The sequence below is a fragment of the Dermacentor andersoni genome, chromosome 5 (genome assembly GCF_023375885.2).
Source record: "Dermacentor andersoni chromosome 5, qqDerAnde1_hic_scaffold, whole genome shotgun sequence".
NCBI lineage: Eukaryota > Metazoa > Arthropoda > Arachnida > Ixodida > Ixodidae > Dermacentor > Dermacentor andersoni.
This window is the reverse complement of record NC_092818.1, coordinates 71,361,474-71,386,753: the sequence shown is the minus strand read 5'-3', so window position 1 is coordinate 71,386,753 and position 25,280 is coordinate 71,361,474. Positions and strand designations below refer to the sequence as shown.

General features: G+C 45.5%; 1 long non-coding RNA gene across 1 annotated transcript; it reads right to left on the bottom strand.

The window, feature by feature from the left end:
• Positions 1 to 13,479: 13,479 nt before the first annotated feature.
• On the bottom strand, positions 13,480 to 19,641 carry LOC140218354 (uncharacterized). Its single transcript, XR_011894633.1, has 2 exons — positions 19,344 to 19,641; positions 13,480 to 13,624 (listed from the first exon to the last, which is right to left on the bottom strand). It is a non-coding gene; the product is annotated as an uncharacterized lncRNA (long non-coding RNA).
• Positions 19,642 to 25,280: the final 5,639 nt, after the last annotated feature.

Sequence of the window (25,280 nt, the reverse complement as noted above, 5' to 3'; positions counted from 1 at the left end):
ATTTCAAATTGGTAGCGTATCGGGATGCTGTGCGAACAGAATGCGAAACCAACCGTCGACGAACTTGGGACACTGAGTGTGCGACAATGTGTACATATGTGCCGCTCCTGTACTTACCCATGTCGCACCGACATGGGTCCCAGTAGGTGCGGGACAGGTTACGTACTGCTCTTCAGTGAAACGGTTTGACGCCGAGTTGCAGCAGCGGGTATGTGTCACTCGGTCACTGCTGGTCTTTAATAAACCTCTTTGATGCCAACTTGGGTGAATAGGTGTGTTCCAATAGGTGTGTGCCCCTCTACAATGAACGTCCTTGAGGCCAACTTGGTTAACTACTCTATTACAAAAGCCGTCATATGCCAGGTCAAGGACACGGTACTGAAATTCTCATCGGTTGTGACGCCACCTCTCCTGCGCACCTCAATTTCATCGCTAGGCATAGAAAAAGTCTCTGTATCCTGTTCATTACCACTTCGCGTGTAGGTAGCGTGGCTGCTCTGGGTACTCTACCGGCTGGTATAGATTTCTTCTGCTGTTTTTCCTAAATCCTCGAAATTGCTGATGGCATTACGCTGCTTATCTTTCAGTGCATACATCTTGGCTTGTCCCATGCCAAGATTTCTTCTTACTGATTTCATGCTACGTACATTTTCTACTGCTTCCCGAGTCTTTCTCACGTTTCTCAACAGCATCTCTTCGCAATATGCGTGATTCAAGCTTCATTTGATTCAAGTGCGTTCTGAAATGCACATAAGAATGAACCCTCGGTGATGCCAATTCGCTGTCGTTTTTTTCGCCTTATCTTGTATCTTATGCTCCCTATGGAAGATAGGTCAAAACCCTGGCGGATGAAGCTAATGTATATAGAAGTGGAATTGCACTTGCACGTACGCAAAAAAAGGATGCGTTTCGTGTGACAAGGTCAAAGCAACAAATGACGTAGTCCAAAAATAAGTGAACTAACTGCATTAGTGAGCCTCAGGGTGCGCGCGCATTGTAAACGTCATCGTTCTTTCGTGTGTTTTGGTGAAGGGTCCATCATTCACCAATGACCCCAAACTGCCTATTATTAAGCATGGTGAGTCTTAAACTATAGAAAAGGGAATATTTACAAGGTTTATTCCAGGAATTTTCATTTTTGTACTGTGTTTCGTGCAGGTCGAGGGTTTCCGTGACTTCTCATGTTTTGGTGAATGATCGCAGCCTGCAGAAAAAAGAAACAAAACCACTGCTGAAACAAGAAGCACTAAAATATCTCAAAGTACAACACGATGCCCTTTTCTGAAGTAAGGACTGCGTAGGGGATACAATTTACGCAATACTCTTCGCGGTGGTTCCCTATTGACAATCATCTTTATTTATTGCGTAAAGCTTTCTTGATCATTTTGTCCCAAAGAACATTGTGCGATATTCAGACCCCGTTACTTGTAGATCATAAACATAAATTTCGCTTATACTTTCTTGGTTGTTTATGTGAGTCTGGCATTAACTAACCTCCTAATAGGGAACGTATCATATGTTTGACGCTGTTTTGACACCCCGGAGTTCCTGTATAAACACATAAATCAACACACAGCATTGCTATTAACCAATTTTCATGCGTTGTACACAGTTTTCGGTTGCGAATTATTCAGCAAGCTTATTACTAATGTCTCGAGATGAAATCAAGAAACAAAAAAAGAAATAACATGCATGTTTTTCTTTATGGCCAACACAATTAGGGCACTCCCGTACGTGAGTAGTCAATGACGTGCAGAGTACTATAATGCTTTCTAACTTTCTACTTTCGATAAGTAGTTAAACATGGTACGAAATTGTACAGTCAGCGTCACCCTGGTGTAGAGCACGGGGACGGCGGCCTTCGGGGCATTCCGGAGGCAGCCAGCCACGTCTAACGGTAGCTGCTGGGCACGTTTGGGCCCACCAACTACCGTTAGACGTTACTGGCTTGCTTCTGAGTGCCCCCGAGGCTCTACACAAAGGTGATGCCAACTGTACATCCTGATAAGCAGCTGCGCGCATTCAGTGCATACCAATTCCAAGCACGGCACCAGTCTTCGTTGGCACTTATAGAAAGAAAAACTCTGAGCGTGCATACACTCAGGTGGCGTTAGTCCGTGCTTATTGTAATTCCGTGTAAGTGATGGCCCAGTTTTGCTCGTATAGGTCCGGTCTGGTTAATGCGGCCAGGTAATGTATGGCTATGTTCCTTACTCGTTCTGCGCTCGCTAGTCCATGGCCTTCGAACTTCTTCTGCACACACGTCTTACGCCAAGATGTAATTTGATACGTGGAAATCTACGATCCCACACTAGATTATAAATTAGCCAAAACTTTCTAGCATTTTGCGATCTTGAGCACATTTTAACAGTCAATTCAATCAAGGACGCAACAAAAGCCACTTCGCTTGCAGTTTGAATGTGTAACGCTGCGCGTAAAATACACGTACTGAAGCAAGGAAGAGACTGCGCAGTTTCCACGCTAAGTGTCTTACGCATCCAGCTTTCACGATACTTAATCAAGTTTTGTTAGGGCGTACGCTGCTCATTAGGTAAAGTTCGTCTGATTTTCCAAGGACAATTTCCGCTATGGTGAAACCCTGCATTGACTTACTTTCACTCGACTCGACTTACTAGGTGTCTGCAGTAGCGCACAAGTGAAATCCATAAGTAGATCTACACGCTTTTTAAGTTTTAATTGCCAATCTATTTCCAGGGAGCAAATCGTGATAATGCTGCCTATCCATCAAACTCGTAATATATTTTTGGTGCAGGGTTGCACACATGGCATAGATCTTAGGTAATATTCTACCCGAGCCACCCTAAGAATGAAGTGCCATTACGTTAGAGATTTGTGAATATAGAAAGGAGTACAAAAAATAACGAAGACCAGCATGACGACAGGGCAAGAGCTCTCATGTCCTGACTGCACATGTTGCACCAACCGGTTGCAAGCAGTGAGTCTAGCGCGTCAGTAAACTATTAGTTTTTCTTCACAGCTAGTCTGTGCGGAGGGGCACATTAAATCGAATCCTTCACCTGTATTGTTATCGGTGAGCTCTATCCGTGGAAGCCGACGTGGAAGTCGAAACCAGGACCTCCGTATCCTCCACCGTGCCAGGCCATCGGGTAGGGCTCCCACCCACCGCCGTAGCCGCCACCACCGTTGGCCAAAGCGGATCCCAAGAGTACACCAGCTCCCAGACCAAGAGCTCCCAGCGCGAGGCTTTTAAGAATGGCGTTTGCAGTGCACAGGACAGCACCGATCACGCAGATCGCCAGCTGCAAGAAGGTAATTTAAGTATATCACTTCGTTCTGTAGTTCGTAATACGTTAGGAATAAAAAAGAGGCTACACTTCCAAAAGAATACCATGTAATGCATTTGCTTATTTTGTGGTTCCAGAAATATTTAGTCCTACATATCATGCTGTCATGACTAAGAGGCGTCTCGCGGGCTCCACAAGAACGAACACGCCGGCGCCATGCGCTGCACTCCATAAAAGCAGAAATCGGGAGGTGCGGCAAATGACTGCTTGAAAAAAAGCAATTGAATTTCTTAGAATTATTTGTGTGTTCGGAATACGGCATGATGTAGAACTAATTTTTTATCAATTGTGTCACCACTTTGATTTTACCGTTGTTCAACTATCTGGTCTTTAATAAACCAATGACGTCAAACAACACATGCCATGGTTTCTTAGCTCCTGTACGCAGTGCGTAAGAAACATGCCTCATGCAGTTTTCTCAACTTTAGCATTCGCGTTACAGATCTTGTATTATATGCTGGGAAATTGTCCGATTCTCGCTCGTTTTCTTATGTATTTTTCCTCTACCCAGCAAGACCCGTGACATTATGTTACGTTAAGCATTTGTACTTTTATCTTGAGTAGATGGATACAAGGGACATTATCAGTGCGTAAAGTTTGCCATCCATGCCGTCTAAAAATGTGTTACTAAGTATTCGTCACTAACAGTGCCCCGAAAAAAAAAGCGCTTTGATATATCTTATTGTGTTCTTTGAAAGGAAGTGAGAAAAACCATGTAGTAAGAGCATGTGCAGCGTTATGTTGCGTATACAGCTTTTCCACGGTTAAAAAGAAAAAAAAGGCGCCCGTTAAGTGATAAGAGAGTTCGGACGAACATAATGCCGGTATGGTTTAGAGTTTTTTTAACAAGGGGAAAAGCTGTTCTCTGTGCTATCAAAGACAATTTCAAAAGTAATGACCGGTGCATCACGGTAACTACATTGCGCAATATAGCAGTGTTTAAAGGTTGATCTTCATTATGTGCTATTTATGCTCTCAATTGTTTTAAAATTACAGAATATCATCTAGCAAAACAAAAAAGAAAATTGGTGTCATGACAATGCCAGAGGATTGGTGGCTAAAAAGCATCGTTGATGCAGGAGTTATTAGGCACGATGTACCAACTCACTTTCGGTTTTTTTGAATTACTAAGTTAGTGCTTTATACGTTAAACAAATCAGTGCCATAGCTTATATAGCTTTCGAACTGAAAGAAATGTCGCAAGGAAATACGTGTGCTTTGATCAAATTTGCATGTAAATTCAAGCAAGCTAGATTTTATTCTTCAAACTATATCAATAGCGTGATGACTGATTGCACTTGTCGTGGTAAGAGGCAGTAATTGTGAATGCGACCAACTTTAGACTTTTCCCCAAAGTAAATGTTCAATATCATATGCGTAGTGATTGAAGTTTAGCAATGAGAAGTTCTGTAAAAGCGTCAAAGGTAGCATTAGTACAGCCTGCCTTATGCACTTGTACATCACGAACAATCTTGAAAATAAATTGGCAGCAAAAGCAGGTCTCCGCGAAGAATATTTTATCCGCATTTTGTGTTAATGGTGTTCATAATTAAGGCTACCTGCAATATGCTTCAACATTAGTTGCGAAGTTAGGTGTGTGCAAATGGCCAAAGAAAAACTTACAAGACCCTTCATGTTTGCCGTCTTTCACGCTGCTCGTGAGTTCTTTGAGCTCTTGAGTTCTTTATATATAACGCCCTCCTTTCCAGAAACTGCCACTCTTTGCTGCAGCATATACATAACCTGCACCATCTCGGCGTGACACTTTTGTTAACGCTAAATCTGTCGCTTGACCCCAAACTGCTGAATATTAACAGCACAGAATTGCAGTCGAGCTTAACCTTAGGCGTACTGCTTGTTAATAGGATCAGTTTACTTGCATTCCGTCACACAGTTTATTGCGCGGCACAGAGGACAACTCCTGAGATGTACACAAAAATGAGGTTAACTTCTGCGAATGCCGTTCACGCTTCGTTCAGGAGGTACGTGTTTCACAACTGTAAAGTGAAGAAAGTCGTAGCAACCTTTGCTCCATTGCTGTTTGTGCCCTCCGGATGTGCAATATTCCTGTGAGGAGGCGACGAGGTGAAACTGTATAATAGCTGTCACTAATTAAGGAAGGATGTGGGTCATGGTATGCGCCTGGAATCTTTATCTGTTTCGAAATAATGGGTGGAATGTTCCGATGCCTGTGGTCTTGAAAAGACTAGTCCGAAGCAGGGATCCGAGTGAGTCAAACATGTGCCTACATGAATGGATCAGTAGTAACTATAACATGCGGGCACGTGCGAGTTAATTTCGTATAGCAAGACTACGCTTCCCGCCCGATTTGAGCTAATCAACCAAATATCGTATCTTTAATATTAGTGTGATTTGTGCGAGCTTTGGCATGACGAAGAAGCAACGCAATTTTCAGTGTTATTTTTTGGCAACCGCACATGTGGCAGGTCAGAAATAGGGGAGAGTACGTACCTCCTTTCCTCTTTCTTCTGATCTAATCTCCAACGACAACCAAAATATATACTAAGGACGATGTGCAGTCGTGCCAATTGTTTTATTTCCATCACCTCAAGCTAAAATAAGTACTGGATTTTTCTGTTAAAAGGTAGCTGTTTTATAACGAAGACTTTTTGACAAGTTTTGCCATCAGCTCCTTATCGAAAAACAAACAATGAAGAATCGGCTATTTCACTAAGTGTTTTGTAAACATGAAGGTCACTTCACGCACGAATAAGCTCTAAATACCTCTGACACTATTTCTTTTTGGTTGTAATATTGTTCATTTATGGTCATGCAAGTTTACAATGAGCAATGTAAGATTATTACACATATCATGAATGGGCTTATATGCATACGCACTTAGACTACCACTACAAATGGCGGGTAATGTTCGGTCCTTTGTTTTTTTACGCAATGAAACAACAAGGACTGCCTAAATATTCTCACTACGAGAAATAAATATATTCATGTGGGCAATATTGCTTCAATAACGCGAATAGGGTTCTAGAAGCGTTCGGCAATATGCCGAGAGTGACAATCGTGGATGATGTCGGCGAAATTTTAAAATTTCGGTTATGTTGTAGTTGGCTCTCCCGGGTACGCACGTCCAACTTAATCCCAGTGTTATGGAATTCCCTAAAGTTAACTTGCTGCCCACAGTTGGGCAGCAAACAAAAAAACAAAACATGTTTCTTATTAATTTTTCATTTCAGTGAAACAAAATGGCTCCCCCCGAAGAGGAGACGGTATAGTGTTGTTTCTTATTGTTTGTATTATAGCATGTACTAAACGACTGTTTTTACAGAAGCGTCGGATAAGTCTTGTGCAATAACTATGCTTCTGAAAAAGATTCTGCGTATCAGGACATCCACTTCACTGGCCCTTAAAGTGTCTCGTCAGTGCGGTTATGGTTGTCACCTGTTTAGCTATAGTCGGCGACAACCTAAATATTACAAAACTGGTTCACTGCTGTCGAACCTGTACCCTTGAAATGCGCCACCTAAGAAGATGGCACATTTCAAGGAAAGGTGAGTTTATAGCAATTCAATATGGCATCGTTTCTATGACGAGGTACCAAGAGCCAACGAGAGTCTAGAGATTTTTTGTGCCCGCTAAACCCCGTTACTTCGCATAGGTGTACGAACTCTCTTTTTTTTTTTTTTTTTAGCGCGGGGAAGTCACCTTTCTATTCAGTGGGAATTTGTGATTACATCGCCTTTTAAGCACGCCCATGCACTGGCACTGAGTGATTTTGGCCACCGTCGTTTCGTCGCCGCTGGCAACATGCCAACGGCGCATGCGTCTTTATCGCGCCGATCGGGTATTCGCATCACTCGGACACTCCCGACCCTACAGATTCGCCTGAAAGTCGTGGCACTCAACGAATCTCATCGTATTCATTTACGTGCGATGGCGCGAAGATGCAGTCCTCGTGCAAGCGTTGAACGTACGCGCCTGTGTATGCTTCGCCTGCCGGCAAAATACCTCGTCACCAGCAGAAGGCTTCACATGAGTGTCGCCACTTGTGCTCTTTTATCGCTTGCAGATAACAGCTCGGAAATTGTAGCGACCTTTCTTCACCAATGTTGTGCGATCAGGTAAAAGGGTGGTTTCAGTGTGTCTGAAGCGGTGAACAAACGGTTCATTGTGAATACGACGGCAGCAGAAGTGAAAACACCAAGTATGGACAATGTGGAGGGCACTAGTTCAATAATTCGGATGGTGTCATTCATTAGGTTCACGAATCCTTGTTTGGCCTTCAGTTACTCCTGCTGTCGGAAGTGCACAAATAGTTCTGAACTCGTGTGTGATATTCTTGCCTTGGTATATTCACGCGAGTACCATGTATGCGAAATCGAGTCATCAACGCTTTGCGAAACATATCAGCCTCTGCGATAGCTTGCACAACTATGGTTTTAGCAGTTGTCACGAAACTCCAACTATAACACGGCCAATATCGTGCCGGTGCTACGCGGTAACCTACGTTCGCGATCGATCGATTATGATCACGATAAAACACGAAGTGTGTTTTAGGGAAGAAAAAACTTTTTTTTTTTTTTAGTGGCGTAGTAACCAGCTCGCAGTTTCAGTTTTACCTGCCTAAGAACACGTGTGTTTGTCGTTATGTAAGCCCATATTCTGAGTGCATAGTATCGACAGCGCTGATTGATTGAATGATTGAATTGGTATGAATTGGAAATGTTGGCGATAAACACAATATGCACTCAGCTGCAGTATAAATATACATTGCTAAGTGCATTAAAGGTGATGTTCGCTGAAGTCAAAGATTCCGGCTGTTTATCAGTTCGATCTTGATAATCGCGCCTAATATTTGTGGTTACCTAATATTTGGCTTGAATAGAGGTTGTGGTGCTTTTTTGTTAGGATTAACTGGTCATTCTTTATTTGTTCCTTCAGTGTCGTTTTCTTACAATTCTATCAGTCTATATTTATCTTCAAGGAGATATGAATTGAACTTTTGGTGATGTTGTCACTATCCTCTTGTGAATTAATCAATACTAGTACGAGAAATGAAAGTGCAGCCCATTCCCTATGAAATCAACACCCCCAGCCAAAGGGTCTTTAAATAAGTTATTCTTAGTAGAAATAACAAAGTTTTCTTGTACACTTTGTTTGCACCAGCTAATGCATGATATAAATTATGTGTTGGTTTATTGAAGATAAACTGATTCAAAGCATCTTGGAATTTGCATCTTTGCTGTCATAGTTACCACGGAGTATGAGAAAAGCCCGTGATCGCAGTTTCATAAAAACAGGAAGAGTTTAAAAATTAGAGATGTCTCATTTAGGCTCAGGTGTTGCAAAAACATAAAAAAATGCTTGAAATATTTTAAAAAACTACTCAAAGCTTGCCATTTTGTACTTCTACAGCAGAATAGGTGGTGTGCAAAAACCTGTTCTTTAGTATTGGCATTTGTTTTTTGGGTATCTTAGAGAGGTTTCGCTGGGGCGTGCAATTTGCTATCACCAGTGGTACGGTACCACCATGCAGGGGTACCGTACCACCACCGTGCGTGTGGTGGTACCGGAGGTAAGCGGCGCGTTCTGACATTTTTCCTGCTGACAGCTAGCGTTTTGTGACGCTGACGTGGAGATGCTGCGCTGATCAGAGGTGTTCACCAAGGTTGTACGGGATTTCGAACTGGTTTGCGGAGTGCCTCCCATAATAGGCAAATGCCTCCCATAATAGATAGTGCCAACATATTGCCAAAAATAGCCAAAGCAAGCACAACGCATTCTTGATTACCAACCACAGTTGGCTCTATATATAAATTTTGATGGACGTGAATCTAGTGCACCGTTTATGATAGAAATTACCTGATTACAAAGAGCTCGCTGCTTCCTTTGGTTCTTGGTTGATTTTCATCATCGGAAGCAGGTGGCCGGACATTTACCGCCAGTACACAGACTACAATGCGAAAAGGGGCGTGCACTTTCACACCCGATTTGCGGGGTGTGTTCGTCACCGAACGGCTTTTTGAGACGCAGGGGCCAGAAGCGTAGCCAGGGGGGGAGGCTCATGGAGCTTCAGCCCCACCCTCAGAAATTTTTTCGTACTGCCATGCACCTCCGACCAAAACAACTACCGGCACCTTAAATTATTCTGGATTTTGTCTACAACGCCTTTTTCATGCTCGAAGAAACATTTCAGTTCGAATAGTGTAGTTCGAATAGTTTCAGTTCGAAACTCGGGCTGGATTTCGCGGCAGTGCCCAACCACCAGGGGTCACAGAACGCAAGGAGCCCCATCCGTGCACAAAGTTTCAAGGGTGTTTTGATGGTGAGCGGGCTCGTTGCGGCATCTCGCGTAGGATGCGTAAATGTAAATTCGGAAACTTTATGGGTATAAAGTTCTCATAAACTTTTGATTTGAAAGGTGCATTGACATTTCCAATGTCGTGCTTTAGATTTTCAATTACGGAACTTTCTGGGTTTATTGTTATCAACATTTGACGCCAAAGGCGCATTAACTTTTCTACAGTCGTACATCGGACCATACAACGAAGCAAGCCAAATCACCGCGCTATCAGACACGAGACGTTCATTTGAAGGATCGCCAGCCGTTTGTGCGAAAGCGCGATTAAGAGCAGGCGCGAGAGAGAAAATGTGGGGGCTTTGGCTCCTTGAATATATATATGGCTCTGCCTAGCCACTACGGAGGAGGTTTGTTAGAGCGTGTTGTATGCGTTTGTCCCCTAGACATTCCGACGTTGCAGAGTGCGGTCGAGTTTGTTTATGCTGGGCTGCTGGCTGCCCGCGCCTATTTGGTGATCGTTGTGTCTGAAGGAGCAAGGTTCTGACTGGTGTTCTATAAGTCGTGGGTCGCTTTTTTTGTCGCGACGATAGATTGTATTTTTTACAAGCACTGCTCCAGGAGGGCACATGTAACCGGCAAACGGAGGCCTCAGGAGTGCACCTGAGGTTATATTAAAGCAGGCGGCGCAGGATCTCCGGGGCACTCAAGGGGTAGCGGGGGGTTCAACGTCGGAAGCAGGGTGGCCCGTGGGTTGCGACCGCGGAGGCCGAAGCGTGCCAAGGGCCGTTCGTATAAAAAATTGGCTGTGAACGATAGGGGACAGCCGACCTTATACACCCCTTGCACGCGCAGGCTTCGGCGACCCCCAACTCACGGACCAGCCCGGGTTCTAGCGTTGGTGTCCCCGTTGCCGCTTTGTTGTCCTGGAGGCGGCGCCAATAATGCGAAATAATGTCATGTTGTTTCAGGTAGTAAAAAAACACAATTGTATAAATATATTTACATGCAGCCGCCAACTTGTGAAGCTATGTTCAGCGCTACCGCGCCCCGCGACTTCTGCAACACCAGTCAGAATTTTGCCTCTGAAGGTACGTCGGACAGGCTTTCTCGCGTCTGTGGCGCTGGTGCTCAGCCAGTCATCGTCACCGGCGGCCTTTCAGCCACTTGCGTTCATCCACGGTTGCTAAGGTGCTGTGCCTTCTAGATATTCAATATATGCGGCCCAGGCTCTACTAGGGTCGCTTCTGCTCCCACTGAAACATCTGTGATGTTATTTGCAAGATACATTGTCTCAAGGCGCCAGAAAGCTATAATCCGCCACGAGTGACGTAGCACGAGCGCCGCAGGTGCGAGTTTATATGTGGTTTTATATGTGGTCTCTTTTGCGACTATAATTTAGGTGCAATTACTCACAATACACGGCCGGTGACTGCTCTTCCTGTGCAATACATCGTAGCGAAGGACAGCGTCATTGAGATATTGCACTGCCCTTTGCATATGTAGAAAAATCTAAACAACGTTCTTGAATGACAATATTTTATTGAAATATTTGTCCCTACCTTTTAATTTCACAGCCTTTACATTTTTCATATCAGTGTCATGCACTGTTCTGCTGGGGCGCTATAACGTAAAACTATTTCAAACTTTTCAATTCAAATTCTGTAATCAGCCCACCGCGATTGGTCACAATCTTTTTTGGACCACTGCCATTTCACCTGTCTGTCACGCGACGTCACGAAAACCGTGACAGCTCCCCATCTGATATCACGTGTACACACTGATTATGCACAATTTGACCGAACAATAAAAAAAAGAACAGTCATTTCTGATTCGACCCCTTTTCGCCATTAGCCCTCGGCTATTGGTCACAAGATTTCCGGCTGCACCCACTTCACCGGCCTCTCACCTGCCTTGTCCTGCCTGTCCTGGGAAGAAACCTTCAAAAGAAGACAAAGAAGATAAGAAGCGTAGGCATGACGTGCGGAAAGCCGTCGCTATTCCCCCGAAACTACGGCAGCCTTGGAACGCCTGACTTCAACCAAAGCCAGCAGCAGAACGCAACATTTGAAGGCTCTTGCATGAGTTAAACAATGAACTTGCATTGATTCTGCTGGAATTTTTTTTTTCGTTTTCTTCCGCGTGAAGTGCATCGTTATCTTCTAAAGCTCAGCTTCATTTTCTTTATTACCGCATTTATTTAAATCTAGATTGACCGTTTTTTCTCGGAAAGATTATGCAAAATGAGCTATCCGCTTATATTCGTGGCCATGATATTTTGACCTATATTTGTGAACAAAACTAGCAGATACCGAGCAAACGGAGTGCTACCATCGCGCCCATTGTAAGCTACTGTGGATATTATCCATACCGGGTTTAAGTAAAGCTGAATATCCGGCGCACTCTACGATACTGAGGGCAACATTGGTTTGGGGTGCCGAGGAGGCCTGCGAATCGTCCAACACGCTTCCTTCTCTGGCAGTTCCAACGAGGACGCGGCTTATGACATAAACTATCAAGATTTAGGCTAATGTGTTCATTGTTTTTCCTTTTTTCTCAAAAGGAAATGGTTGACCAACATTCAAGTTATCATTTTTGATATCCAGTCGAATATACAGTGCTTGACTTATGTTCGTGATCGACCTTTTTTGAGTAAACACAGCGTATCCCAAATACGATCATAATTCAACCTATGGCAGTGACATAACACAAAACATTAAAAAAATCACTTGATTTACCTTTGAATTCGCGAGCAATGCGTGCGCTTTACGACGCACCTATTTGAGGTTCCGGAACCAGGGTTCGGACCGAGTTAACCATATCGCAATGTGTTGTGCACGAACTTACTCGGCACAAATTGTGCCTCTGCGAGGAGCGAAGTGCCGTTGAGTGACGGTAGTCCGGATGATGCCACAAGCAGTTGTACTATATATATATATATATACATATATATATAGAGAGAGAGAGAGAGAGAGAGAGAGAGAGAAAGAACGAACGCGAATTATTGATACCTTAGTTGTAATCAAGAAAAAGAAATGGGCAGGGCAGGACATGCGATGAGGAGGGAAGATAACCGATGGTCATTAAGGGTTACGGACTGGATTCCAAGGAAAGGGAAGCGTAGCAGAGGGCGGCAGAGAGTTAGGTGGGCGGATGAGATTAAGAAGTTTGAAGGGGCAACATGGCCACAATGAGTACATGAAGGGGGTAGTTGGAAAAGTATGGGAGAGGCCTTTGCGCTGCAGTGGGCGTAACCAGGCTGATGATGATAATGATATAGAAAGAAAGAAGTACATACGCACGTAAGCAAAGCAAGGCAAGATAGTCAACTGCGATCGGTCGGCCGGCCCACGGCCACATGGTATAAAGAAATGTTAACGTTACTTTTGCATCTTTACGTGTGCCTGCACTTTCAGTTGATGAAGCAGCCGATCAGAAGAACTCCGTCCTTCCTGTATACATATATATATATATATATATATATATATATATATATATATATATATGTCGTCATACTGCATTCGAAGGCAAAGTTGAAAAATAGAGCCGCACGTGAGCGCAGTGTTACACTGAAGCATTCTATGATGTAGCTATTCCGTTAGCCTCATGAAGGCAAGAACTCAGCACAAAGCATGTTTTCAGCTGAGTTCCCGGCAGGACCGATTGAGTCTACGCGTTACGCGCTTGTTCTGCTAGTGCGTCAGGCGTTGTCACTGACGCGCGCCAAGCTTGCTGAAGAATATTTTGTGCTGGACGTAATTTATATTGGCTTTATGACATTGATCATCAAGGTGACGTTATGTTTACTGACTGAATCACACAAGCACTTTTGTAGGCTCCATGGGAGTTCATTACAAAATATGACGTGAACACTGACAGTTTTGCACAATAAACAATTTATTTAGTTAATTTGTTCAAGATAGGAGAACACTATGTACAATGTTTTATTCGTTGAACCAATTCCGCTGCGCAATTCTTGTGCTGATGTACCAACATTCCGCAGGTGAGTCCAAATATGTGTGACCTGAAAAAAAAAAGGCAGTGATGAATGAAATATATGCAGAGGATTCCCACCGTTTTTGAAAGGGCTGCAGTCTTTTAAGCTTACAGTATGCCCCTAAAAGTATGTTTCAGCAATGCCTATTTTAAAGGCTAAGCAAACATTGAACATTATATATATATATGTGTGTGTGTGTAAGATCCGCACGATTGAACAACACATGTTTTGGTGAGCTAACAGGTTTCTCGGTGAAAGTGTGTCCACTTCGGCGTGGCATCTACACTTGCAAATAGCTCTTAACAAAGAACAGAGTCCTTCGCTAACACCACTGAAAGCTTCGCATAAACCGATTGGCACAGCGCGTGGGATGTGTATTTTTTTGTATAGGAACAGATAATTTGTATGAAATGTTGTAAAACTGATTGGGAAAGTAGTTTAGCACATAAAATAAGATAACCACCGCAAGGAAAGCTCCAGTGACGGAAGACAGGTTAAGCAGCTCACATTACGCAAGAAATAGATATAGCCCCTTTACGCGTGCACAGTCGCGCGCACAATGGGATTACATAGGGCTCATTGTTGCAGAGAAAAGAAAGCATCCATACAAGGGACACAGAATGAAGTGCCCGATCCGAACGCGGTTACGAGAACACGAGTGTATAGCGGAAACTTCTTTCTCCATCTCTACTCTTAGCGCCGATCATCGTTTGTAAACGTGAATATAATCCAAGTATCCCGATTCGCAATCTTATTTGGAAAGTCTATCTTGCTGTAAAATTAGCGGCAGCATTAGAATTTTCGACACATGCAGGCGCATCTTGCGCCGAGCAATAACACTGTAACAGTGACAAGGTGCCGAAAACGGGTACCGAAGAAAATACAAACAATATACGCCTGCCGGTAAGAGACAATTTGTCGAATATTGAACGAAAGTAGAGTAAAACATTAGTTACAATAACCACGGTGAAATGCCAGCTGCAATACTAATCACTTCCAAGCCAACCTTAGCAGCAATTTCTCGACAAGTGATTGACATGAACAATGTTCCAGAAAGACTACGCGAAAGCAAGCACGTCAGAGCGAAAAACCTTCCTCGGAACAATTCGTAATTTAATGACCTAGGTTCACTAAACACTTCATTCGCGGCAACTGTTTTCTAAACATTACCTTTCACTGCTCAGGTAATGTCAACACCTGTCTTGTACGCTCCTAGCGGTTTCGAACGCTGTACTTCCCTTTATTCTATTTATTCTTAGTGAGACTTGCTCCCAAGGAAATATGCTGCGCCGGCACAGCTATAAGACTTTGAAATATGGCCGAAGCACCTACGAAATGTAAGACATTTATTTATTGTTACCGGCAATTACGAATTATTTACGTACACCAGCCTACCATCCTAGGCCTAACGTGCAAGGTTCGTTGTGACTGTCATTCCGGAATAGCTTCTTAAGTTGTTTTCTAATTACAATCAGACCACAGTCAGATTACATAGCTTGCTCAGATTCGCATTTATCTCGCAGCCTCAGCCAGGAAACGATTACATGGAGATTATGTGCTTCTACAGAGTTTCCACTCAATTCTGAGGAGGCCACCACATTATAGTAAGTGAACAATCGTCTTCACACAAAAAACCCTGCGTATAGCAACTTACGCCCTAAATACAAAAGAAGGGCAAGAGATAATGACGCTGTGATGCCTCACGTTTTTTAATCTGTGTTCAACACGTAAAAACTCTTCATTAGCGTTTGGCATTACATAGACAACACCATGTGAACAGCCCTCCTTTTCACATTCTTATTACAGCATTCACAAGCATTTTACAGAAATAATGACGTAATTTTCTTCGCCACAATTACATATTCACATATTCACTTCTGCATGGTTGTTTCAAAAACTAAATCCTAGGTTTAGAAAACTTCGTCTGAAGGAGCCATTATGACCATTACGTGTGTTATGTCTTCTTAGCGTACTTTTCTCCCACCAGGAAAATTTTCAAACGAATAAGCTGCACCGAATTCTTCACCTAGAGCAACGAGGCGGCTTTCAAGTAAAAAAGAAATTACATAAATTTAGGGAGAAATGACTGATGTGACTAAATTCTTTAATAAAGGGGACAGGAGGACTGTGGTGCAGCGTTGCGTCAGACGCAAAGAAACTTTGTTTCAGAAGTCTCGGCGTCCTTCCTTAGATGAGCTTGAATGGTGGTTCTCTTGTGATCTCTTGCTGGGATGTATTCAGTGGGAACGCTGCGGCGGCGACGTATACCTCCCACTCGTTATGAGTTGGACTCAGATATGACGACAAGATGTCATTTACGTGCGCTCCACTAGTCCGTTTGTTTCCGGATGCTGAGAAGTGGCTGTGGCATGACGAACTCCATGTTCATTTGATATATTTTCAACTTAGTGCGACATGAAAGCCGGGCCGCGGTCGGTGATGAGCAAGCGTGGCGCGCCATGGCGAAAAACGAAGCACTCGTTAAGTAACGTTAGGGCGTGCTGTGACGAAAAGCCGGGGACGGTTTTGACTTAAGTCCACTTCGGGAGGTAGTCGGTGGCCACGATTAGGAACTTGTTGCCGCGCGACGCATGTGGAAACGGTCCCAGCTTATCGAGTCCCACGACGTCAAAGGAAATTTCAGGAGGAGGAATTCTTTGCATGGGGACCGGTGAGAAAATTTGTTACGGTATTTAGTGCTTAACAGGCCGTGCATGAGAAAACGTAGTGGGAGACATAAGTGTGCACGTTGGCCCACCAAAATATTTCCTTGATGCGTGCAAGTGTCTTGGGGAGCCCGAAGTGACCGGCAGACGGAGCGTGGTGAGAAACAAATAGCACAGATTGCGGTATGGCTACCCGCACGACGGGCACGCACGACTCATTTTGATGATCCAGGTGACAATAGATGCCATCTAGAATGACATAATATACAAGAAAGATTTCATGACGACGCTTGGGGACCCCCCGGACAGTCGCGGGATGCTGTCAGCAATTTCTTCATCCTGTAGCTGGGATGTGCGCAAATCAAGGATTGCCAAGGCTGAGGAGGGGTACTCGGCGTCTGCGATGAATTATGACAAAGCTATAATCTTGCAACTTGAGGGCCCACCAGGTGAACATAGTGTTGTGGTCTTTTTCATTTGCAACTAGCGAAGTACGACGCTTTCGGTAACCACAGTGAACCTTTTACCATAAAGGTACCGCCTAAACTTCTCAACTGCCCAAACTACCGCCAAGCACTCAAGTTCAGTGGCATTGTACTAGTTTTCCGGTTCACTGAGTCGGCGGCCGGCATAAGCTACCGGCCTTTCCTACCCGTCTGAGCTGAGTTGTAGAAAGACAGCCCCGAGGCTGAGACCCGCGTCAGTGTGAAGCACAATGTGTGTATTCTCGTCCTAGTGTGCGAGCGTCGGTGGTGTCTGAAGGGTGGTCTTAATGTCATGGAAGGGACTGTCTTGGTCGCAACCCCATTTTCAGCCGGCGTCATTCTTTAGCAGCTGGTTGAGAGGTGCCACAAGAAAAAGAAAGTCAGAGATAAAGCGGCGGAAATAGGAAGGAAATCCCAGAAAACTTTTAAGCTGCTTTGCTGTGTTAGGGTGTCGAATACAGACAATGGCTAGGAGCTTCATGTAATCAGGGCTGACGCCTTTAGCTCTGATCACTTGACCCAAGTAGGTGACTTTGGAGAAATTGAAGAAGCGCTTCGAAGGCTTACTGCGGAGGGGAGCGTCTTGGAGAGCCTGCAAGACCATTTCCAAGCATCTGAGGGATTCAGCAAAAGTAGGGGCATATACAATAATGTCGTGTAAGTAAACCAAAGCCATTGTCAATTTCAGATGTCCACGGACGCGGGGCATTCATTAGTCGCTGAAATGTAACTGTAGCGTTCGAGAGACTAAATGGCAGACGCTTAACCTGGTACAGTCCATCCGGCGTTATAAAGGCAGTTTCTTCTGCGTTATTTAGTTGCATTGTATTTTAGCATCGTAGTTTCCCGAGGTAAAGTCCAGAGCGGTAGCCGAGCTTGTCGAAGGCTCGAACGTTCGCGGGCAGTTCCGAGCAAAATGTCCGGCGTCGCCGCATCGGCAGCACCTGAGAATTAACGGCACCTGACGGAGCTGTCCCGGGGGAGCATTAGGCCGGGCCATTGAAGCCGTTTCCACTAAGGCTTGTCTGTATGCGTGGTCAGCTGATTACGAGCGCTGCACTGTCTCCACCTCAACGGCAATGGCAAGAGGGGATGAGCTACCTGCAAGGCGAGCAAGTCGCACAATACTGTTCGTGGCTGTCATCGATAGCGTCAACAAAGGCGTTAGCGGCAATAGGGTCCGTGCTAGTGGTAGGGCAGACTGACACGGCCTTTCTCGAAAGGCTGTCGATGTAAGCAGCGAGCTCTTGAAGCTCACGTTGACTTTGTCAGGCGTGTTTCAGCTGTGTGAGGTAGAGCTGATGAAGGTCGTGGTCACGAAGTCTGGTTTCGAGTGTCGAGACCGTAGCTTCGTAGTTGGAACGGGTTATTGGCGGTATGTATTCGAGGTAGTCAGCCGCGGCGCCACAGAGTTCTGCCACAAGTACCTCAGCTTTGTCTCCAACAGTCCAGGCATTAAGATCAGCAGCGGACTCGAATTGCATGCAAAACGTTGCCCACGTTGAGGTGCCACTAAATGTAGGTGGGCTAAGTTGTGCTCCAAGAAAGTGTGGCTGAGTTGAAATGGAAGCACCTTGGTCTGCTGCGGGACACACAGGAGTCTGACGGTGCGACTTTGTCTCAATGACGTAGACTCAAGCAGCGAGGTCTGCGATGACGTCATCAGCAGCCGACATTGAGAGAACGCGGAATCGAGGGAGAGCAGGCAGGTTGCAAAGCGAGTGTCCAATTCTTGCATAAGCAATGTTCGGGCAGCTGCAGCTAGTGAAGCAAGTGCCTGGATGGAGTCGGCCAGCGACTGTGGCTCCCCAGTGCTTGATTGACGAGATCGAGTGGGCGCACGCTAAACAGAAGGCTGCGTTTGGGCTATGTCATGAGGAATGTGTGGCGTGTTTGCCGCTGTCAGAGCTGCGCAGGTTCTACTATGGATTCCACTGTTGCAAAGAGAGGAGGCTTGAAAACTGTCTGCGATGCGTCATCCTCTGCATCCTTTGTCTGCAGGCCGTCCGCTGTTGCTGTTATCGCGGTAGCCTTGCTTCGGGTGCACATGGCTCAGCGCTGCCACCAAAATATGACGTTGAACAGAGCGTTCTGGCACGACGCTCTCATCCGAACTACACGATGTAGATGTGGATCCTTGTGATCGACTGGCATGTACCCACTCGGGGAATTGGCCAAGTTCTATCCTTTTTCATCCTCTTTCTCTATACTCTATCTCACATGCCAGTCCGTTCGTCCTTTTCAAAGCGCGCCACTTGAATCGCTACAATATTGATCAACCACGGAGACATATAATGAATGATATGGGAATATAGAAGGACCAGCGCTTTTTCTGGTTGTAAAGAATTTCGTCATTACCTCTTACACTTTTTACACTGCCTTCCTTTCAGTGTTTCTTTCATGTCCTCATTGTTCAGTAATCATTACACTTTATGAATATAGTAACCATCGACAATTTCATCACTACTGCACTGCGAATTTGCAAAGACTACAAGTGACAAGGAATAGAAGTGTACAGCCCATTGTAGCAGCGCTTCCCTAATTAAGTTCCGAGCAGAGCATATTCACAGACACGTCACACTTCTTGGCACTCACCTTTCGCCTGGTACTACGAAGTTCTTTAGGACAACTAGAAGCCAGGACCAAAGCCAGGCCCAAAGCCAGCACCGTAGCCACCGTAGCTTCCGTGGTATGTGCCGTGGTAGGATCCGCTGTAGTGTCCTCCATAACCACCTCCATATCCGCGTCCGTATCCGCCGTGAAATGCCACTGGATAGGGCGCACCGTAGTAGCCGTACCCTCCGCCTCCACCACCACGGGCCAGACTGGCACCAAGCAGGGCTCCCGCACCAAGCCCGAGGGCTCCCAGTGCGAGGCCCTTCAGCAGGATGGCGTTCGCCACCGACAGGACCAAGCCAATCACGCAGATAGTCAGCTGAACAACACAAGCGGAGAAACGGAACAACAGATTCAATTCTTCGCAGCACAAAATACAAAATAATTTTTCGCTATGAACGTACATTCAACTAAAGCTAATATTTTGTCTTGAACTACCAAGGAATACATCCACTATCAGTGTAAAACAGCAAAAACATCAACGACTTGACTAAACATAACCTCCATTTTTATAATATTAAAATTAATGAACCACTTTTTTGCCCAGCGTTACTTTTCAAATTTGTTTTCAGTACTTCATCTGCTGCGCCTTCTCGTCGTTACTGCTGTAAAATTGTAGCCTATTTTCGTGGTTAACTAGTAATGGTGATAATCAATTTTGGTGCTGGAATTATCTTGGCTGCCTTGAGAGCAGGGCCGCACGAGATCATTGCGCCTACAATAACAGCAGTGTTGCCTTAATTATGCTGTCCAGAGTTGCACCTTCTTATTCTATCAACAACCGTGGCTGGTAGAATTACGGCTGGTGGGAAAAGATAGGCACACTCACCAGTGCCTTCATGATTCGTTGTTTCTGGCTGCGGAACTAAGTTGTCGAAGCTCGAGGCGTCTTTTATATAGTGGCCTTGTTCTCCTACTTCGACACCACGACATTAGAGCTCGCTCTTGACCCGTTACACATCGTTGAAGCGTGACTCTTTTGTCAAAGGGGAATCATTGTGTTTCGTTCCCGTGTGGTGTATAATTGAGCTTAGAATTATGCCTCGCTGAAATCATTTCCAACTGTGATGTGTGTTAAGATTACTTGAGATACTTTCACGATAGGTCATCGTACAACGTGCCCTGTACAAGGGATTCTCGCCCTAGCGTGGAAAACCGTAAACTCAAATGAATTGATTGCCTTGGAGATGAGCTGTGGCCACTATTGGCTTCTCATTCAGCCATTTTGCTCGACTTACGCAAAACTGGTGCATTCCCGGTCGTCCACATTGCGGCTCATTCCCTGAAAATGTTGTCAGTCTTCTTTGGCTACACTCACCGAGCGAGACGCGGTATAGCTGTGAGTAGGAAAACGTCAGCGAGGTGTACGTATCGTGCATTTAGATCGATGAGGAAAGTTGTATATCAGTCGTTTCTGATCTCCCCGCTTATTTTTTTTACTCAACACGTTTTGAAGCACTTGATCTCAGCAGCCGTATGTTAACATGGCTGCTGGAGTTTATTTTTAAAGAGAAGAGGTGCACGGCGAGCATCTAGGTTCGAAAGAGAGCACGTGCTTTGCGCAAAATAAGATATATCGTAGTCAAAATGCACCACCATTCACAATAAAAGTAATGCAACGATCTCCAATATGAGTTAATAATATCATCCGAGCGTTCAATGAACGGGTGGATGCTGTGAGCGTCCCCTATCAAACAGGGTGGTGGGTTGCGCCAATACCCCCACCAACAATCAGCGCCGTGTTGTATAGCGCTGTTACAAAAGTAGTGACGGGAGGTGCTTGCGCACAGAGCTTCCTCTTGCCTAAAAATTGTGCGCTAGATTATTCCGGCAAAGTCCATCGTAGCCCCTGCTGCTTGTATGCACTTCCAACGCAAAGAGAACTGCGAACGCGTGCTCCTGTGCAAACAACGAACACAATACTCGCCTGCAAACAATAGATGCCCTGATAAACAGCAGGGTCTATGCCGGCTTCATTTCGAATAGCCTTGAAGGCGATGCTCGGTGCCATGCACCTACGCTCAGTACTTTTGCAGGCACGCTCCATGCAAGGGCGTTGACCCACGTTCCTGTAAACGCGCGTAATTCAACGAATGCAGATGCAGCTTTCCCATCGAATATATGGGAAAGCTGTGAACTTAAGCAAATAGAACTTAGAAAATGGCTTGCTTATAGAACCGTTGTTAAATGCTCGATGCACAAACTGTTAATGTAGTTTGCAGTGGCTTCACAAACAAATACAACGGGTGATGACATGATTACATTTTAGAATAGAGAGGAAACAACAATGCAGAGATTCGACGCGCTGAATCACAATAACGTTCCTGTGAGGCTTTATTTGTGAGCCAAGGTTGAAGCTGCGAAGAATAGAATGACTTTTTATTCGTCTTCATGGTATTCTTGGTTTTTCGTCCAATTTTATTGTTTATTTGGGTAGGTTTGGAAATCGCATAAAATTGTATCTAATTTGTTCAGGAAATATTCTAGAACAGTGACCCTCTCATTCGTTCTCGAGGGGAGCAGAGCGCGTTCTGCGTTTTCATTTATTGTGTCTGTGTGTTTGTGCGACCTGTTGCTTTAAAGTATTGAGAGCGCAATAAAAACCATTAAATTTTGGGACTGGTGGCATGTGCAGCTTGGGTTGGCCGTAGCCAAGCAAAGTCAGGGGTGTATCTTCACCCAGCTTCGCCAAAGCCGAGGTCAGGTTTTCAGCTTAACTCATCGGTCATGTGGTTAAATTCTGGGAGTTCGCGTGAAAAAAAAAAAAAAAACGATCTCATTATGAGGCTTGCCATAATGCGGGAGACTACGGATTGGCTTAGGCCACCAGGGGTTCTATACCGCGCATCCAATGCACGGTACCAGGACGTTTTTGCATTTCTTCCCCATCGGAATGCGGCCGCCGCGGCGGGGATTTGTTTCCGCGACCTCGTGCTTAGTAGCCCTACGGCCATGCCACTAAGCAACCACGGCGAGCCGTGCATACCTGAGAACATGGCTTCCTTTGTTGTTCTTCTTCTTGCGCTTAAATGGGAATTTCTGTGGTTTAGTACTTAGTTGCGTCTGTTTATCGTCCACGCTGTAGCACACTTTTATTTCCTTTCTTTTCAATTATTTTATTTAAGAATGGGCTTTTAGGTGGGTTTCTTCGTGCACAATAACTTCTATGTGAACTGCGCGAAGACGGTAGAAGAAAGGAAACAAAGAGTAGCGCAGACTATCAAGATACGATTCATTTGAAAATAAACAGAGCATAAAGAGTTTCTCTTATCCAAGGTAGTCCAGCTCCTTGTCTCTCAGATGCATTCATGGGATTCTGACGCCATTGTCCCTTCAGGCAATTGTGTGGGCGTCAAGTACATTGTGCGTGAGGCGATCCTTGTATGTCTTCAATACACTGCTAAGCGCAAAATCTGGTTTGCAACCGCTGCACGTCGACACGCACAAAGCCAGATTGCTTCCTTGGCCGGCTCTCAGTGAGCTTGTATGCGCTCTCAGGCAGTCATTAGCATAACTCTCCGTTTGTCCGATATACAAAAGACCACATGCCATAGCGACGTTGTACACAACATCGCTGCGACAATCCACCAATTTTTTTTCTGTTGCGATAGCAATTGTATGGAAAGTCCATGCGCATTTTTGCTGTCGCCATGTCCATCACCCTCATGTTCCAGATAAAGTCCAAGGGCGATAACAGCTTTGCTGGGCGTCGTATGTTGTATGTGCGAGGGAAAGCAGGCAAGGGAAGCCGACGATCGCGGCTCAATCTGCCGCGCGCGAAGGAGAGAGAGAGAGAGGAGTATAGGAAGGCAGGGATGTTGACCAGCAAGGGTCTGGTTGGCTACCCTACGCTGGGGGAAAGGAGAAGGGGAAGAGAGAGAAGGGAGAGAGAAGGTGTAGATACGTGTACGGGCAGTACTTGTGTTAAAGCCGCTCTCGCAAACCAGGCGTTCTGAGAAAGCACAAAAGTGCCTTCACTGCCTTCTGAGCCGATGATCGGTGGAGACGGTGCTCTAGTAATATCTGTTCACTCAGAGTACGCGCGAAGGAAGAATACGGAGAGTAAACAGGCTGCTTTCTGTCACGCGAAAGGCCGTGAGGGGATGAAAGGGAGGGAAGAGGGGCGGCGTGGTGGTCCGGCTGCAACTATGCATTTTGCGACGGAGCGCAAGGGCAACTGACGATTGCTGCTTAATATTGCGCGCCACACAGAGGCAAGCGGGGAGGAAAGGCAGGCTGCAGCTTCGATTCCGCCAACAAGCGCGTGCTTTGCGCGGCGGCACGGGGTCAAGCGCGCTGTATATTGAGAAGGATCTGCAGAGGGCTCGTCCCTCTGTGCACGCTGTGTTTTTGCCACTCTTGTGTTGAAGCGATAGACCGCAAGAAGGCCACTTCGCTCGCTGCAGCTGCCGCGCTTGCTCACACGAGCGTTTTGACAGCAAGTGTCCGCACTCATCGAGTGGGATGTGTTTTTGTTGGCTTATGCGCGCTAAACATATCCTTCTTAATTAAGGTAGTAAGCGTTTGTTACCAAGTTTATACAGCCGATAAATTCTTATCCTTACTTGGTATAGCGGTCCGCTAATTCGCTATTTCAATTAATGCTTCGCATTGCGGCCGAAACTGCGACTTTTGTTTTTTGACCATAAAGTGAAAGAAAAGACACGTAAGAAAGACGCAGCGATGTTGAGTACAACGTCCCTCTGTCATGTGGTCTGTCGTATAGCGGGCAGACAAGGCGTTGTGTTAAGGACGGCCTCAGAGAGCATTCATGCTCGCTGCTAGACGGCTAAGGAAGCAATCTGGCTTTGCGCGTGTCGACGTGCAGCGGTTGCAAACGAGATTTTGCACGTAGCGCTATATTGAAGACACGCAAGGATCACCTAACGCGCAAGATCTCTGATGCCCATGCTATCCACCGAAGGGACAACTGGGTCAGCATCCCTACGACGTAAGTCGGCACGGAAGCACAAACATTATGGCAGACTTCTACCGTATCATCCTATTTGTGCAGTTTCTGGCCATGTTCACAAGTTCAAATCGGAATCTTGCTGCCTCCGTCATTGTCTTCACCAGCATTTATTCGACGACCGCATTTTCCAGGTACACCAACGGGATGCAATCACACTCGCCGATCATTGAAGATCTGGCTTTGCCACTTTGAGCGCGCCTGACGCTTTCTCCGAATACTGCCAGCACCACCACCTAGGCACAATGACGTCTACGCTGCTGATATCGCCAAGCATAAAAGCTGACTTCCGCCGTATCGTCACCAGTGGGCATGGAAGCACAAGCATGATGACGGCGTCATTGCGTATCTTCCTATCTGTGCAGATTGGTCGTTTTTCTACACTCTAAAAACTAGGGAGGTTATCGCAGGAGTGAAGTGGCTGATTTACTCTTGAAAGCGTTGTTTTACTCTCGCAAAATGTCGAGTGGAGTGAAATGCATTGTTCACTCCGTCACCAAAGAGATAGCGAAATGTGCTTTTTACTCTGCCCTTCAAAGAGAGAGAGAGAGTAGTATGCCCGTTCTACTCTTGGGCCGTAGAGAACAAAACGTAGCTTAATCTTGTGCTTCAACTGTAGGACGGTGGCCGCGAACATGGCGATGTATCACTCACGCATGCTTAGCAAACAACACACCGTTTTGCTTCTTAGAGAACAGGCAGCCACAGTTCAAAGGAACGCGTAGCGAGCGCTCTACTTTTTCACTCGGAGTTGCTCCACCGCGCGTGCGCTCAACATCGCGGAACAGCACAGCACCGGAGAAAGGCGATCCGTCCAGCGAGCTGCAACGAAGGCCATCCAAGGCAGATCGTATGTCAGCCATCTCGCATCGCCTCGAAAACGCGACTGTCGTTCGTCATTCGTTGGATATAAGAACAAATCCTCCACGGTAAGTGAATTCTAACTT